The sequence below is a fragment of the Diabrotica virgifera genome, chromosome 3 (genome assembly GCF_917563875.1).
Source record: "Diabrotica virgifera virgifera chromosome 3, PGI_DIABVI_V3a".
NCBI lineage: Eukaryota > Metazoa > Arthropoda > Insecta > Coleoptera > Chrysomelidae > Diabrotica > Diabrotica virgifera.
The window spans coordinates 246356995-246372016 of record NC_065445.1 but is presented as its reverse complement, the minus strand read 5'-3'; the positions used below and the strand labels follow the sequence as shown (position 1 = coordinate 246372016).

Sequence of the window (15022 nt, the reverse complement as noted above, 5' to 3'; positions counted from 1 at the left end):
TATCATTTCATTACAATACTAAAATAAGGGTGTTCCATTTAAGAAAACTCAGAAAGTACTCATTCCGAGTTTCGACCAACCCTGTATACTAAAATTAAAAATTTAGCTATACTAATGATTCTTAACAATAGTAGACTATATTAAAAATCATTTGAACGTAAGTAGAGTTTTAGTTGTCAAACTACTACAATTCTACAGGGTGTGAATATTGCTACGAAATTAATAAACAAACGTAATTATCTTTTAAAATACCCTGTATAACATTACAAATCCTCATATTTTAAGAAAGAAGACATCGAAAAGAATCCAAAAATGTAAAAATATACAGGGTGTCCCATTTAAAAAAACGAAGTTATAAGCAACTTCCGGTATAACCGGAAGTTGCAATGAGATGAAAATATTTTCATTTAATAGATCATCCTTCAAAACCCCCGTATTCCAATTTTCATGATTCTGTTGCTTTTAGTTCTCGAGATATTTTTAATAGGCCAGTTATCTGCCTCACCCTGTATATTAGGTCACTATACCCAGTAGAAGCAGAGTTATAGCTAATGATAAATAGGTTCATATTCGTCAAATTCCAAATCGAATATTTTAACGTGCTATAACCAAAAACGAAGCACTTTTTTGGGGAAAACTCAGTGTTAGAAAAATGTTTATTTTTGTTTTTTTTAATATTTTTTAGCATCAAAAGTAAACAAGTTACGCTCAAAATAAAGTTGGTCTCTTTTTTTGGTAAGATATCGGGAAAATCACCCCTTAATTAGCATTTCAAATGAACTTAATTGTTACCACTTAAAAAGTTTTTTACTCTCGTATTTATTGATCATATGATCTGTAAGTTTCATCGGTTTAAAGTCCTTATTTTTGACAGAGTTGTAGTTAAAAGAGCTTGAACGAGCCACTTATCACTAGTTGGAAACACCGAATCTTAACCAATTTTTGTCTTACAGAAAAACAAAAAAATACAAAATATTCAGAAAAGTAAAGCAGACTTTTTTTATTTTTTAAAATTTTTGTTATCTCTAACAGTTTTTAAGTTATTTTGAAAAAAGGCATTTTTTCAAAATTAATATTTTTAAAAATTTTGCTTTAAAACCAAATTTTTTCAAAAATAAGCACTTTGAATCGATGAAACTTACAGATCATATAAACACAACATAAGTAAAGTAACTTGTGAAGCGGTAACGATTAATTTCATTTAAGTTGCTAATTGGGTTTGATCTTCCTGATATTTTTTGCCAAAACAAAAGGTACCAACTTTATTTTGAGCGTAACTTGCTTACATTTGATGCTAGAATTTTTTTTATAAAAACAGAAATAAAAATATTAAACACTTTAAAAAAGTTGTAATGTGTTTTCCCCAAGAATGCTTCATTATTTGGATATTTCACATTGAATTATTCTATTTGGAATTTTTCGAATATGAACCTATTTTTCATTAGCTATAACTCTGTTTTTGCTAGGTATAGAGACCTAATATATACACCGTTTTTTTCACTTTTTTATAGGCTATAGTCACATAGTTTTGCTAAGAATATTTTTTTCGACAAAATGCTTACGTTTTGAGATATTTGCGAAAAACCGTCTAAAAACGTGGTTATTTTGTTGAAAAATGAACATATTTACTTGCAAATAACTCGAAAAGTATTATATATACATATATATATATATATATATATATATATATATATATATATATATATATATATATATATATATATATATATATATATATATTATTATAGAAGTTATTTTATTTTATTTATTTTTATTATTAATTATTTTATTTAATTTATTTAATTTAATTATATTTTATTATTATAGAATTATGTTTATTTATTTTTATTTATTTATAGAATTTTTTTAAATATACTGATTTAATAATTGATTTTAATATTGATTTTGCCCGGCGCCATCTATTAATCACTTACCTTACTAGCTCAGTTATAAAGTGAATTCTGCATGAGATCTCCTATCTGTGGAGGTGTGAGAAAAGATTTCTGAAATATCAACTAAACAAACGACACAAAAATACAGCTATATGAAATGGTTGATAAATAACAAAAGACTGTCGAATATTGTACACGAATTTGGAAATATATTGAAAATAAAGGCTTTGTTATGCAACATCAAAAATACAAGGTAATTATACAATAATATAGATCAGATCAATATGATATCAACTTGAAATATTTGCTGATCTATCTAACGCTAAATTATTTATTTTAGGTTATCTAGTCGAAAGTCTGAAGGACGAAATATGATGCAATGAATTTAACTATATAAAAAAAATAAAAGTATTTGACAAAAATTTAAGTCGAAGATAACCCAAAATTATCTTGAATATTCAAAATTTGTTATATTAAAGCTAGAAAATGAAAAACATTGACTTTAGATCATGATCAATTAAAAATATAAACTGTTCAGTACAACCTTTCACGATGTAATATGAAGATAAACCAAACTGCTATGAAGTCTCTTCGGATCCAAGACGAAACCAACTGCTTCTCTTTCACTGGAACAATGTTCTAAACATGGTAGATACCCGCATCGGAATACTTTTTCACTTTTCTTATAAAGTTGAGGGTCATTTTTGAAAATTTTTTCTTCACCATGAAGATTATTTATACAGGTTAGTAGAATAAAAGTTTTTAATTTAAAATTTTTACGATTTAACGCATTTTTTTCAAAAAATTGCGGAGCTCCTTATAAACAGGTGTTGCTTGTTCAAAAGCCTGCAGAAGTCTCTAAAATGGATTCCTTTTGGCTTGGCGTCCCTTCACAGCCAATGGAAATTAATTATTAATAACAATCCTTGCTATGAAAATTTGAATTCACCAATAAAAAAATTCCAATAAATTTGACATTTCATCAAAATAATAATTTTGATGAAAATTTTGGAAATATGAACCCAAATTGTGATTCTATCCTAATCTTTGGGTATAATCTAATCTGGGATTTGAATAGATTAAACTTTCTAGTTCATTTTGATATAATTTCCTTCTTGCTAGGTGCCCTTATTAAAGTTCTATTAGGGTTCATTTCAACGTCCGACACTTCATTTTTAGTTTCTTTATCACTTACACTCACATATTAAAATTCAAATATTTACACAATTACTACATACAAAGGATTGAAATAACTTTCAATTTACACAAAATAAATCAGCAATTGAATATGCATAAGCCATTTCCTCAAAATATCATTCTTATACGTTAATTTGACCTATAGTTTCGACACTTGTCAAAGCTATGATTCTATTGAACTATTTTCCACATTTTTCTTTAAAATTTATACTAATACTATTAATATTGAACTAACTATTGTTCTCAAATTTTAGATTGATGTCTATTTCAACATAATTTCACAAATCTACACATGCAGCTAAATGATGCAAGACGTATCACCTTAACGAAGTTCCTTTCGAAGTGACTTTTGGAAACATGGAACCTTTTGATGATTCTTACGAACAAATAAGGCTATTGTATGATACAAATAGAAGTAATTCTCTGGTAAAACTCAAAATTCAAATTATTATATATTCTATTTACTAATTTCTAATTTATATGTCATTGAAATATCATCTTTGATATAGGATTACCTATTTTGATTTCTCATGTAATTCTACCTTTATACACTTAAATAAAACCATCTTATAACTATTTAATTATTACTAAGTGCTCTCCTAACTTTAGTTCTTTTTATAATTCTCATTCTTCTCAACCTTCCAATCAACGATACCCCTCAAAAGTGGCAATAATAAAAAAAATTATCCATATACTTTGGGCTTTATTAAAATTACTAAATTATCTATTATTTTTAACTATTCTATGGTTTGAGTATCTTAAAAAATCATAATAACTATTTAAAATCATGACAATTGCCCTAAATGAAAAATTGATAATTTTTCTTAAGTAAAATTTAAATTTTTCATTTAAAATTTTAACTATTATATAAATTATATTTATTTAAAAAAAATTACTTATCCTATAAACTTTAATCTATCCTTGGTAATATTTATACAAATCATTTATATTAAGAAAATATTTTCAAACGCAAATTAAAATAATGAAAAATACCATTTCACTCCCTTCTTGAGTAAATGATTTAAAGGAACTATCTTTTGGCTCAAATCAGGCACAAGCCTTTTAAAATAGTTGATCAAACCAAGAAAACCACGCAAATTTTTAATATTTTTAGGAGTAGGGTACTCCTTTATTCTTTCTACTCTCTCCTCGTCCATTGAAACTCCCAAATTATCTATTTTATATCCCAAAAATGTAACACTATCTTGAAAAAATTGGCATTTCTTTATATTTATTTTAAGACCCGCTAAATCTAATTCTCTTAATAATATTTCAATATGTTTTAGGTGTGAAAATTCGTCTTTTGAAAGTATAAGGATATCGTCTATATAATGAAGAATAAAATCATCATATTTATCTAAAATATTATGAAGAGCACGAACTAAAGCACTACATGAACTTTGCAAACCATAAGGCACAACACAAAATCTGTACAGAACACCATCTATCATGAAAGCTGTATAATCTCTGGATTCATGGGCTAAAGGAATTAACCAAAAACTATGTCTCAAATCTACTTTGCTATAATATTTTGCCCCCGTTATTCTCCCGAAAATAGTTTCCGTTGTAGCAGGTGCTTCGTATTGCGGTATGGTGTGATTATTTAAATTTCTTGCATCTAGACAAAGTCTTAATTCTCCACTGTTCTTTTTGACTACAACAATTGGATTTATTATTCTTGAATTACATTTTTCTATTATTCCATTTTCTAACATCTTTTCTACTTCTCTATTTACCTCACTTCGGTATCTATATGGTATCGGATATGTTTTCGGTCTAAAATCTTGGATATTTCTAACTTCTATTTTGTGAACATAATCACTAGCAAATCTATTTTCCTCATTTATGAGTCCTTCATACTTTAATAATATTTTCTTCACTTCTCCTATCCACTCTTTCTTACATATCACTTCCTCCTCCATTATATCCATACTACTTTTACACACCTCATCATCAACATCTTCATATAATACATTATTAATATCTATATAATCATTATTTATCAATTCATTGCCCTTTTCTGGACTTAATTCATTAAATATTTCATTATCCTCCATATACATTCTCCTCATATTCATCAATTCCTTGCCCTTTTCTGGACATAATTCTTCCTCAAATTTCACATACTCCTCCTCTACTTGTACCAAACCTTTCTCATAATTGATTACCATACCCATTTTGTCTAACATATCCGATCCAATCATAATATCATATTTCATCTTATCAATGACAATCAGTTGTAGAATATAATCTTTTTTAATTAATTTAATATGACCAACAATACTTTTATTAACATGTGTAATCGTTTTATTATTTGCACCTACTAAACTTAACTTAGGAATTTTAAAACATGAATCTTCTAAATTCAAATTTTTAATGACATTTTCACTAATTAAGGAAATCTCTGACCCTGTATCCAATAAAACTTTAAAATATTTACCACAAAATTGAACTTTAATAAAAATTAATCCCCTGAACTTTTTCGATATAACATTAGCTCCCATGTCCAAAAATTCCCTATGATGCTCGTACAGTTTGGTTGCTATATTGCCTAGCAGGTGCGATCTACAAAATTCTGTTCAAATGACTCCATTTGAACACCTGATGACGTTGATGGTTGATCAGAAATTTCACCATCCATGACTATATTATTTACACTAAATTGTGCCCTATTATCACTATTTCTACTATTTTGGTTGGAAGGCTGATTCGAACTCGAATTACCCATATCTCGTCTTGGTGATCGTCTGCTATCACCATTATTGTCATTATTATTGTAAAAATTATTATTACCATTAGAGTTATTTCTATCACCATTATTTCTATAATTATTATCTCTGTAATTATTATATCCCCTATTATTATTATTATTTTGGTTATAATTATTATAACCTCCACGTCCATTGTTATTTCTATTATTATTATAATTATAATTTGATCTATTATTTTGACTTCTGTTTTGATTGTTATAGTTATTGTTATTATTATTGTTATTTTTATTATTCCAAGTTTGATTATTGTTATTATTATTATCATATCTGTTGTCATTGTAATTATTACTATCAATAAAATTTTGAAAATTGCCATTATTATTATTTCTGCTTCTATAACTTTGAAAAGCTTTTTCCTTTTCAATAAGAAAATTGCAGAGCATGTTGAAGTCGGTAAAATGAAAATTTAGTCGGATATTCTCTATCTGACTTTCAAAATGGACTATTATGTGGTTCACCAGTTCCTTCTCTGTGAGTTTTCCATCCAGATACTGGGCAGCACTATATAATCTCATAGCATACAGATGCATGCTTGTTCTAGAGTTGGAGTTATATCTTCCTCCAAACAATTCTGCTCTCACAACTTGTTGTCTGGACTGTCCCCAGAAAAATTCCAAAAACTTCACTTTAAAACCATCAAAATCTTGGATCTCATTCTCCACATTCGTATACCAAATCAACGCTTCACCCTTCAGCTGATTTCTAATGACTTCACGAAATTCGTCGAAGTCATTGTATTGCAAATATTTGGTTGTGAGTATACGAATAAATGGTACTGGATGTTGAGATTTATAGTCCCCATTAAAATAAATTCTGTTCTCCGATGTTTCTATAGTATGGACTATTGTTCCTTTTGTTGTATTCCTAATCTTCTTCTCCATCTTTTCTATCTCTTGTTTAACTTCTTTTACTTCAAACTTTAATTTATTCTCCAATTGATCCTCCTTTTCCTTGGATGTTTTCTGATCTTTCTTGATTTGATTTATGTTTTCATCTACCATGATGAATCTTCTGTTCGTCCACTCTGCTTCCTTTTCTATATCTTCTTCTACTATATTTATTCTTTCTTTATGCTGTTGTATCTGTGTTTTAATCTCTTGATTTTCAACAGTTAATTTAGTTTCTAAATTTTCATGTTTATTCATGATCTCTCCGTACAACATTTTCACTTCTCCAATACTCTTATTTATTCTCTGTTCCATTTGTTCTTCTATTCTTTTAATGTTCTCTTCAAGTTTCTTTTCCAACCTCTGACTATTTTCTTCTGCTTTTCTGTTATTTTCTTCTAACTTGTCTTCCATCTTTTGACTATTTTCTTCTAATTTTTCTTCTACCCTTTGACTATTTTCTTCTAATTTTTGTTCTACTTTTTGACTATTTTCTACTAATTTTTCTTCTAATGATTTACTATTTCCCTCTAATTTATTTCCCATTTTCTTGTTGTTTTCATCTAAGTGAATTAATTTTCTTTCTATTTTATTATTATTTTCTTCTATTTTTGTTAATATTAACTCCATGAATTTTTCAAGGTCAGACTTTTCTTGTTTCTGTTCCTCTTCTTCCTTTGTCGTCTTCGAAACAGATCTACGTCCATCTGCCATTTTGTAAAATATATCAGACTCAAAATTTTAATATTGATTATTTAATATGTGACTATTTTGCCCTATATTTATCTTATCGTTCCACGTTGGTTGCGCCAATTATTATAGAAGTTATTTTATTTTATTTATTTTTATTATTAATTATTTTATTTAATTTATTTAATTTAATTATATTTTATTATTATAGAATTATGTTTATTTATTTTTATTTATTTATAGAATTTTTTTAAATATACTGATTTAATAATTGATTTTAATATTGATTTTGCCCGGCGCCATCTATTAATCACTTACCTTACTAGCTCAGTTATAAAGTGAATTCTGCATGAGATCTCCTATCTGTGGAGGTGTGAGAAAAGATTTCTGAAATATCAACTAAACAAACGACACAAAAATACAGCTATATGAAATGGTTGATAAATAACAAAAGACTGTCGAATATTGTACACGAATTTGGAAATATATTGAAAATAAAGGCTTTGTTATGCAACATCAAAAATACAAGGTAATTATACAATAATATAGATCAGATCAATATGATATCAACTTGAAATATTTGCTGATCTATCTAACGCTAAATTATTTATTTTAGGTTATCTAGTCGAAAGTCTGAAGGACGAAATATGATGCAATGAATTTAACTATATAAAAAAAATAAAAGTATTTGACAAAAATTTAAGTCGAAGATAACCCAAAATTATCTTGAATATTCAAAATTTGTTATATTAAAGCTAGAAAATGAAAAACATTGACTTTAGATCATGATCAATTAAAAATATAAACTGTTCAGTACAACCTTTCACGATGTAATATGAAGATAAACCAAACTGCTATGAAGTCTCTTCGGATCCAAGACGAAACCAACTGCTTCTCTTTCACTGGAACAATGTTCTAAACATGGTAGATACCCGCATCGGAATACTTTTTCACTTTTCTTATAAAGTTGAGGGTCATTTTTGAAAATTTTTTCTTCACCATGAAGATTATTTATACAGGTTAGTAGAATAAAAGTTTTTAATTTAAAATTTTTACGATTTAACGCATTTTTTTCAAAAAATTGCGGAGCTCCTTATAAACAGGTGTTGCTTGTTCAAAAGCCTGCAGAAGTCTCTAAAATGGATTCCTTTTGGCTTGGCGTCCCTTCACAGCCAATGGAAATTAATTATTAATAACAATCCTTGCTATGAAAATTTGAATTCACCAATCAAAAAATTCCAATAAATTTGACATTTCATCAAAATAATAATTTTGATGAAAATTTTGGAAATATGAACCCAAATTGTGATTCTATCCTAATCTTTGGGTATAATCTAATCTGGGATTTGAATAGATTAAACTTTCTAGTTCATTTTGATATAATTTCCTTCTTGCTAGGTGCCCTTATTAAAGTTCTATTAGGGTTCATTTCAACGTCCGACACTTCATTTTTAGTTTCTTTATCACTTACACTCACATATTAAAATTCAAATATTTACACAATTACTACATACAAAGGATTGAAATAACTTTCAATTTACACAAAATAAATCAGCAATTGAATATGCATAAGCCATTTCCTCAAAATATCATTCTTATACGTTAATTTGACCTATAGTTTCGACACTTGTCAAAGCTATGATTCTATTGAACTATTTTCCACATTTTTCTTTAAAATTTATACTAATACTATTAATATTGAACTAACTATTGTTCTCAAATTTTAGATTGATGTCTATTTCAACATAATTTCACAAATCTACACATGCAGCTAAATGATGCAAGACGTATCACCTTAACGAAGTTCCTTTCGAAGTGACTTTTGGAAACATGGAACCTTTTGATGATTCTTACGAACAAATAAGGCTATTGTATGATACAAATAGAAGTAATTCTCTGGTAAAACTCAAAATTCAAATTATTATATATTCTATTTACTAATTTCTAATTTATATGTCATTGAAATATCATCTTTGATATAGGATTACCTATTTTGATTTCTCATGTAATTCTACCTTTATACACTTAAATAAAACCATCTTATAACTATTTAATTATTACTAAGTGCTCTCCTAACTTTAGTTCTTTTTATAATTCTCATTCTTCTCAACCTTCCAATCAACGATACCCCTCAAAAGTGGCAATAATAAAAAAAACTATCCATATACTTTGGGCTTTATTAAAATTACTAAATTATCTATTATTTTTAACTATTCTATGGTTTGAGTATCTTAAAAAATCATAATAACTATTTAAAATCATGACAATATATATATATATATATATATATATATATATATATATATATATATATATATATATATATATATACCCCACCATGTTTCACTCTTCCATTCATTGACATTTTTCATATGTTAGGTCGTCCGACCGACATAGCTCCACAGTATATGGAGGAGCGAAAGAAATCAATGTAAATCGATTTAATTTATCATATTTCACCTTTCTACAACTTTTTAGAGGGACGACTTATTATGGTTTTTTTAACATTTTGTATAATTTAGTTTGAGACATGACCGAGAGTTGCGGCGGCGCCACCGCTCTACGTATATTGACTGCAGTATACGAAATGTAGGTATTTCCGATGGTAGGTCTTCCGCTGAATATATGTTTATATTTTTACATAGCATAGGTATTCCGCAAATCGGGCAACACTGCATGCAATTAAATCTATTTTAGGAATATTCGGCTGTTGGTCTCTCGCGTCGTTTATCGCCTAATATCTTGAAGTATTAGCACCGTTTATTTATGACTACCTATATAGTGGTTTCATAAATAAATGCGTGTATAATTTTTCAGTGTTTTTTTATTTTTGATGTTTTTTGTTTCTGTTTTTTTTTTGGTTTTGTTATTTTTTCCATTATTTATTAAACTATGTTTATTTGTGTGTTCATTCTAGTTTTTCAGTGGATTTAGTAGTTATTTTTTATATTTGTTTTATTTTGTTTAATCTTACATTTGATTTAGATGTGTGTACATATAATTCTATAATATAGATCAAAACATACATTTCGCTATTCTTACTATTATATTAATTAAAATTAATATAGTGAGTTTTAGTTCACGACAAACGCATGGGCATTTTAATTCCAATTATATTTATGTAATGTATTGTCGTTTATTAGTAATTATACCTGTATTTTAATAATTAATACATACATACATAATCGATTGCCTCTTATACCCATAGGTTATATGCTGCTCTCTGCAAATTTCCGCCACTTCTTCCTATCTGCTGCTAAAACTTTTGCTTCTTTCCACGGTGTTCCTCTTTTCTCCAGTATTTCGTTTAAATTAGTGTTCCAGCTTTTGCTTGGTGTACCCCTCGTGCTTTTATCCACTGCTTTGGCCTCCCATGCCATTTTCACTTCTATGTAACCAGTCATTCTTATCATGTGTCCAGCCCATTTAACGTCTTTTCTTTAATTTTTTCGTTGAACGATTTTACCTGTAGTTCATGTCTTATATCTTCGTTTCTTCTTTTGTCTAATCTTCTTGCTCCCACCACTATTCTAAACTATCTCATTTTTGTAGCTTGTAATCTTTTTCTTTGTCTGTCGTTCAGTACCAAGTTTTCTGCCCCGTATATTTTAATTGTCTGTATAATTAATAATATTAAATATATCGTGTATATTTATCTATCAACGGTATTATTTATATTATTTTAAAGTGCGCATGCTCCACTTGTCGTGGACCAGTCCTTGACTGTCTCCGCGAACACACTTAATAGTACGGGATCCGAATAGGAGGTCGAAATGTACCCATCTGCTTGCCGGATGAAACATTTTTTTATTAAATTTCATACATGGACAAATAATATTTTTAGCATGGGTTGACTATCAAAATCGTGTCATAGCTATCCTTAAGGGGGGCCGTAGGGGTTGAAATCAACATTTTAAGCACATTTTTTTGAATTTTTTTTGAAAGTATGAGAGAATAATTTTATTTTTAAATTAAATAAGCATATTAAGTATAATTCGAAAAATATTAAAAAAAAAATTCAAGAAAAAATATTGAAAAATAAGCCAACGGTGGACATCAGAATTTATCATTGGAGCATGGTAGACAAAAAATTCAAAAAGATTTTATTAGCTTATGACTTCTCGAGGTAACGCTGTCAAGTTTCTTTTAGTTTTAATGATCTTTGACTTTTTAGTATCACTCAGAAGACAAAACAATGAAATTTTTTACAGAAAAAGGGTGAAAATCAACATATTCATTATTGTTAAACAAAATATAAGCATAAAACAAAGTGTATTACGATATCTCGACAGTGTTACCTAAAGGAATGTCTAACGAAAATGTGTACAAAATTCCAGGTGAGTTGGTCAAGTGGTTTTTGAGTTACAATGTCTAAAGTCTTTGAAAATAGCAGTTTTGAGAAAAACGCTTTTAAAGTATCTATTGTCAACTTTTATTTTCATTTTTTTTGTCTGTCAAAACATATAGTGATGCAAACCGGAATGTTTTTGAATCGCGGGGTAATTTACAAAAGAAAATGAGAACAGCTGTTGACCGTTTCTCACTAAGCTCAAGCGCGCTGGCGCGAAGATACTGCAAACCGAGTCGAAGGTAGGAAGATAGTGTTGAATATCCCTATTTTCGGCTCGCTTTGCAGCAGGTTCGCGTTAGCACGCACGCTTGAACGTAAGAACAACGGTCAGCAGCTGTTCTCATTTTCTTTTGTAAATTACTCCGCGATTCAAAAAGATATTCCGGTGTATATCATTTGACGATTTGACAGACAAAAAAGAAATTGAAAATAAAAGTTGACAATACTTTAAACGCCTTTTCCTCAAAACTGCTTTTTTCAAAGGCTGTAGACATTGCAACTCAAGAACTACTTGACCGACCCACCTGGAATTGCGTATATATTTTCTTTAGACATTCCTTGAGGTAACGCTGTCGACATATTTTTTGCTTTATGCTTATTATTTAACAATAATAAATATGTTGATTTTCGCCCTTTTTTGTGCAAAAAAACTACGCCCTCCCCCTTAGGGATTGCTATGACACGATTTTTATAGACAACTCATGCTGGTCGAGTTTGTCTATATATGAAATTTAATAAAAAAAAATGTTTCATCCGGCAAGCAGATGGGTACATTTCTACCTCCTATTCGGATCTTAGACTATATGTCTGTATAACAAATTTAATCAAAAATGGCAAATAAATATTACATATTAACGTCAAATATTTTAAATGTGTATATGTTTAATGCCAAATTGTGGAGTCATGCACGGAGCGAATAGTTAATTTAATGTATATTTTTTTTTTCGGCGAGTACCTACTCAAATCTAAGCGTTCAAGCTTAAATAACGAGAAAACGGTGCATTTTATAACATACACTTACTTAACACTTGTCAAAGTACTTTGAAATACCTATTAACTGAGCTACAGAAGAAGTTGATAGCATCCAAATTTATGCTCCAAACATTTTTCCAAGCAAATTATTATTTTTTTTTTCATAACTCCGTTAATTTTTATTATATCAGGTTGATCCAAAAACCATTTGAAAGGCAATTTTATTAGCTATAAAATTTTATTAAATTTAAATACATTTTTTAAAAGGATTAATTAAAGGGCCCCGGTTACATGGTTTTCGCAGTAAAATTTAGGCTTCAAGTGTTTCTGTCTCGGTTATTTTGTATCCTTCAAAAATTAAAAAAAGACAAGTAAAATCTTTGCTAACAAAGAAACATAAATTTCGTTCTGTGTCAAAAAAAACTCTATAAACAGGTCAAAATTTATGATGTCATTACTTATGCCAAAAATAAAAAAGTCGCATAGGGATTACTAAATATTTTAATTTTTGTGGAAATGGCGTCTGTTTTATTTTTCACTTTTTCCTAAAAAATCGAAAGGTTCTTCTATTAAAAGTTTTTTCAAGTAAGGAATTTATTAGATGTTTAATAAATGATTTTATTCATTTTAAGTTCAATTCTCTCTTAGGACTGGAAGATGAGTAGGTTTTCTTGAGAGTGGGTTGTAGCTCAATAATCAAAATGCGCGAATTTTAAGAGTTTAATCTTATACTTTATATGCTATACGAATTATATCTGCGGTACGATAAATATTTTAATCTTTCCCAACGTTTTTCTCTTTGTTGAATCGATTAAAGGGTTGTTTGGGGGGTTAAGACAACGATGACAAGACTAAGATGATATATGTTACATGACAAGAAAGCTAATAGAGGAATATAGGAAATGGAGACTAGAGATCAAAGAGACAAATATATGAATATCGATGGAACGCAGCAGGACTTGCTACTAGCCGGAGGAGAAACAATTAGTAAATGTAACGATTATAAATACCTGGAGCTAAAACCACGAAAATCACGAACACTGGACGGAGCCATTAAAAACGGAATATTCAGAGCAGGAAAGCAATTACGCTTTTAAACTCAGTACTCTGGGACAATCAGATAAACGATCAAAACAAGAAATAGATCTATAATGCCGTAGTATAAAGCATTATAACGTACAGCTGCACAGTATGGCATATGAAGGAAAAATCAAAACAAATGTTAGAGGTCACCGAAATGGATTTCTGGAAGATCAAGAAGATAACATGTCACCAATGAACGGATACGAGAAATAATGAAGGTCACACATACAATAAATGAGGAAATCAACTAAATATAACTAAGATGGTTTGGTCACGTACAAAGAATGGATGAGGATAGAATCCCAAAACAAGTACAAAACTCTCATATATAGCTCGTAATTTATCGCAGTTGTTTTTTAATTTGTGCAAAGTGGGGGGACCAGCCCAATAGGGGTATGACAAATACCTACCACAAGAATAAAGAGAACTTATGAATAAAAAACTGATGATGTTTTCTAATAGAATCTTACGAGCTTCCAGGATCTGATTATAATACACATATTTATAAATAGAATAGATGCCTACATTCTTTATAACTATGGACTTTTCTAGTTGAAGAATTAATGTTTTATCAATAACTTTAAGATTAAAAACTCGTTTTAGGGCAAATGCTGAAGTAAAACATAATTTAATTTACGGAACCCGAGTTAAATAACAAAAGAATAAACAAAATTTACACCTTACAGACATTAATATTATTTTAGAAATCGACTTTTTCATTAACGAAAGTAGGTACATAACGCAATTAAACTAAAACAAAATATACCTATAACATTTTAAAAACAGAGATAATAATATATTTATAATAATTATTATCAGATTCACCACAAGTATTCATTTCATTTAAATGTTAAAAACCACAAAACAAAACCAAATTAAAGCAAAGGTATAACATCAAAAATAAAACTTAAACAAACGCATCACTATGAACAAACAGGTGATTTCATGACGTCACAGTTCTTTTAAAATTTTGCCATGGCGAGACAAACGTCTAAATCTGGCAACACAGGTTGGTTAATCTATTAAATGCATTTTGTAACAAAAATATACTCAGGAAGACCGAAACCTGTTAGAAATGGATAATGTAATTATACACGTGGAAGATTCAAACATTGCACAATGTAAGGAGGAGAGAAAAATAGTAGATTAAAAAAATAAAAAAAAAATGATTTATATTTT

General features: G+C 28.6%; 1 protein-coding gene and 1 long non-coding RNA gene across 4 annotated transcripts in view; one reads left to right on the top strand and one right to left on the bottom strand.

Moving 5' to 3' along the window:
* The window catches only part of LOC114334275 (farnesol dehydrogenase), a 104363-nt gene that overhangs the window by 53081 nt on the left and 36260 nt on the right, over window positions 1-15022 (bottom strand). The window contains exon 1 of one of the 3 annotated variants that reach the window (XM_050646022.1): window positions 8258-8276. The exons of 1 other annotated variant lie outside the window; for it this stretch is intronic. The gene's annotated coding sequence lies outside the window, so the exon portion shown is untranslated. Of the gene's footprint in view, window positions 1-2436; window positions 2456-8257; window positions 8277-15022 lie in introns of those variants that run through there. One more of the 3 variants, XM_050646021.1, reaches the window with a different exon arrangement.
* On the top strand, window positions 1888-3883 carry LOC126881650 (uncharacterized). Its single transcript, XR_007696951.1, has 3 exons — window positions 1888-2145; window positions 2233-2635; window positions 3344-3883. It is a non-coding gene; the product is annotated as an uncharacterized LOC126881650 (long non-coding RNA).